Below are 4060 nucleotides of genomic sequence, written 5' to 3' on the forward strand. Positions count from 1 at the left end.
ATCCAGGTCATTAGTTTGACCATTGTCAAGTTACAGACAAATTTATGACAGAGGAGCACAGATAGACTCATTCTTCTGGACTTACAGGTAGTTAGTCACCTTATGGAACTCATTAATCCCAAAAGCTGATAGAGCTTGAAAATAGAGACAGATTGCAAGCAGGTTTTGATAATTCTTGGATGACAGATCATAATGGGTCCTGAAGAAAAAAAGAGGCCCAACAATTATCTTTTGAGCATCTAATAGGGTTGCCACATAAAATACAGGACACCCAATTACATTTGAGTTTCAGAAAAACAGTGAACAGTATTTTAGTGTAAGTATATCCTATGCAGTATTTGATATATACTTTAAAATGTATGGTTTATCTGAAATTCAAATGTAACTGACCATCCTAGTTTGTTTTGCTTTTTCTTTTGCTTGTTTGCTTGCCTGCTTACTTGCTTGTTTTTGCTAAGTCTGGCAACCTTAGTCTCTATTAGTGTAGGGTCCAATCTTACATAGTAAGTTAAGGAAAAATTGCCTGTCTTAAAAACTATCACAAAAAACCATTTAAATCGGTCAAAGTCTACTCTACTTGATATTCTATCATTGTACTATCTCTCAGTGATTCCAAAACAGACCATTTTCCCTCAATATTGAAAAGTTCTCAGTTGAACACCAAATGAAGTCTGGGTTGTGTTTATGGGCCATGCTGTATAAAAAAATATACTGTCTGACTTTTTAAATTAATGTTTATCAAAACAGTATCAGTGCATGGTTTTAAATGCAAAAGAGTACACTTAATTTAATGACATAATGAAAAATTACATTCCTCTGCCTAACCTCTCTGCATACTTCAGACCAACTCTCCACAGCCAACACTCAACTCTTCTAAATGTTTTCCTTAATATTTACTTCCATATTTATAAATAATAGACCTATACTATTCTTTCTTAACTTACACATTTTAGACATTATCTACACATTTTATGATGCTTCTGAGCCAACCTGTATTTTATGAATATTCCTTCTTTTTTGGACAAGCCTTCATAGTCCTTGGAGTCAATCACTGCCTTGGGTTTGTTTGTTTACCTGTTTTTGCCTGGTTTTCTAAGTGAGCTTTGTTCATATTTTTCAAATGGTTCAACATCTCTGCCACACACCTGTGAATAATATTTTCCATTTACCCAAACACATCAGTTCCATTTTCTTTCTTCCCTAAAGATCTCCCTCCCAGAGCTTTCCACCCACTTTACTCCATTCCAGACCTTCATTTCTCAGCCTGCTATTCAACTGTTATTCTAGGTCTTTTCCTTTGCAAGTCTCCTGTGTTGGAGTGCGCATTCCTGAATTCCATGTTTGGTTTTTTTTTGTTGTTTTCTAACCAATTGTTTATAGGAGTACACCCTCCAGAATTTTCCCCGGGGAAGGCTATCTGAGAATATTTTGAGTCTTTGCAAGCATGACAGTGTCCTTTCTCCAGAAAATAAATATCCTGTCTCTTGTCAGGGGTGCATAGGAAAGGGTAGTCTACTGTCTGGGCAGAGTGGAACAGGGAATCTGGGCTCTAATAGCTCCATATTATTTTCTTTTTTAACCAAACTCTGTTTCTTCAGCCCCATTCATTGCCCTGCTCTTGGTAATAGCTTTTTTGAATACAGAGTAAAAGGAAAAAAAAAAGATGTTACTAATTTTAGGGCTCAGTGTGTACCAGACCCTTTAGCTAATTTTAGGCAGTTCTAACATTTGTGCCTGTCATCAACCAAATCATGTCCTCAAATATTGTTTTAATGATGATAAGAATGACTCAAAAGGTCCTACCCTATATGATATGAAAAGGGAGAGATAGCATTTGCTAACAGTCTATCAAAGCTGGATTGAAGAATTCGAGAACAAGTATGAGGTGAGGATACAATAATAAATAGAATTAAGAAACCCCTAAATGACTAGGGATGCAATACTAGTTGGTAAATAATATTGGTACTGGACTATAGCTAAGGGCAATAAAGGCTAGTATGTGGGAAGGATGGAGGCTACCACGCTCAGGACTCCAGTGATTAAGAGCAGGGATCCACATTCAAGTCCCAGCTTACATATCTTCTCACAAACTCTGGTTCCAGTTTCTAGCTCATGCTGAATTCTCCACCACTACTCTGAATCTCTCCCTTCTTGTGCTCTTCTAGACAGTATGAGGCCACGTTGAATACCATCCCAGTGCCTTCACTCCACAAAGTACCTCAGACAAAAGATAATATAGTATATGAACTCCTCTATAGATGGTTTAGAAAAGAGTGATGGGGCAGAGGCAGGGAAGGCGGCATTCACAACATTTTTGTAGTGACAGTCACTTAGGATTGGATTTCGGCCATCATTTTTTTAAATCCCTCTGTAACTGCCACTGGCTCTTAGTTTGTCTCTAGCTAATTTGCTAGCTAGCTCTCTTTCCTCCAGAGCCCCTCTGCCTCTTTCCACAGTGGCTCCTCAGAGCTCTCACATTCTTTTTTTTTTTAAATGAGTGGAATTTAATTCTCTTTGTTTCAATTTTTCTACCTTCAGGACTTGTACAGAGACCACCATTTTGTTGACAAATAGCCTATGAATGTATTTTGCTAAGCAAAAGGTTATCTGATCCAGAAAGAAATGTTGCCACCTCTTAGAGAGATAGACATGGCTGTGTATTATTAGTAAAGAACAGTTTTGTTTTGCTCACACCTTCTTATAATTATATGATTGCATTTTTATAAATGCATACGTGTGTATGCAGTACACATACATACTTCACATACATAAATACATGTGCATATTATACACACAACTTTAGATACGTGTATAGAGAGAGAGAGGAAAAGAGAAATTTGTAATTATATTTACCAAAAACCCTTAATAAAGGGCCAGTGAAATTCTCTCTACAAAGTGCTGTTAAAGAAGGGCTTTGGGGCTTCCCTGGTGGCGCAGTGGTTGAGAGACCGCCTGCCAATGCAGGGGACACGGGTTCGTGCCCTGGTCTAGGAAGATCCCACATGCCGCGGAGCGGCTGGGCCCGTGAGCCATGGCCGCCGAGCCTGCGCGTCCGGAGCCTGTGCTCCGCAACGGGAGAGGCCACAGCAGTGAGAGGCCCGTGTACCGCAAAAAAAAAAAGAAGGTCTTTGGACAGTGTGCTCCGAGGTCCCGCGGATCTGTCTTTTGTTTCAACAGCGTTTGGACAGAACAGACCCAGGGACACCCCTTGCTCCTGCCTCCCACCACCCTCCAACCTTTTTTCCAGTCACAGCCTTTGGAATCAGCCACTCCGCTACCCTCGGTCACAGGGACCAGCCAACACCATTTTTTTGGAGCTTAACTCCTCATTACCGATCAACCACGAGCTCCCGGATTCCTCAGAATTACTCCACCGAGGTGGAGGCAAACACCTGGCCAACATGCATCTAAGAGCCTCCTACACCTACCTCGCTCTGGGCTTCTATTTCGACGATGTTGCTCTGGAGAGCGTGGGCCACTTTTCCGGGAATTGGCCGAGGAGAAGCACGAGGGCGCCGAGCGTCTTGAAAATGCAAAACCAGTGCGTCGGCCGCCCTCTCTTCCAGGAAGAGCAGAAGCCTCCCCAATATGAGTGGGGTAAAACCCAAGACGCTGTCGGAGCCGTCATGCTAGCGGGGAAGAACCTGAACCAGACCCTTGAGGACCTGCCTGCCCTGGGCTGTGCCCCCGCAGACCCCCGCCTCTGTGACTTCCGGGAGAGCCGCTTCCGGGAGAAGCAGGTGAAACTCATCAAGAAAATGGGCGACCACGTGACTAACCTCCGCAGGCCGGCTGGCCCGCCGGCTGGCCCCCAGGCTGGGCTGGGCTGGGCTGGGGGAATATCTCTTTGAGAGGCTCACTCTCCAGAACCACCAGGAGCCTCCAAAGCCCAGCAGGCTTTGAGGAGCCCCGCTCTGCAGCCACTAGGCAGCTTTTTAACCACCCTGGAGCCCTGTCCCAAGATGTGGACCAAATGGAAACAATAAAGCTTTTTGCAGAAAAAAAAAAATAGAGCTTTGGTTTTCTGCATTTTTACAGGGATGTATTACTCAAATAATGA

General features: G+C 42.8%; 1 pseudogene; it reads left to right on the forward strand.

The window, feature by feature from the left end:
• The first annotated feature begins 3247 nt into the window (after window positions 1-3247).
• Window positions 3248-3851, forward strand: LOC112401408 (ferritin light chain pseudogene; annotated as a pseudogene).
• Window positions 3852-4060: the final 209 nt, after the last annotated feature.

The sequence above is a fragment of the Neophocaena asiaeorientalis genome, unplaced genomic scaffold (assembly GCF_003031525.2).
Source record: "Neophocaena asiaeorientalis asiaeorientalis breed wild unplaced genomic scaffold, Neophocaena_asiaeorientalis_V1.1 scaffold495, whole genome shotgun sequence".
NCBI lineage: Eukaryota > Metazoa > Chordata > Mammalia > Artiodactyla > Phocoenidae > Neophocaena > Neophocaena asiaeorientalis.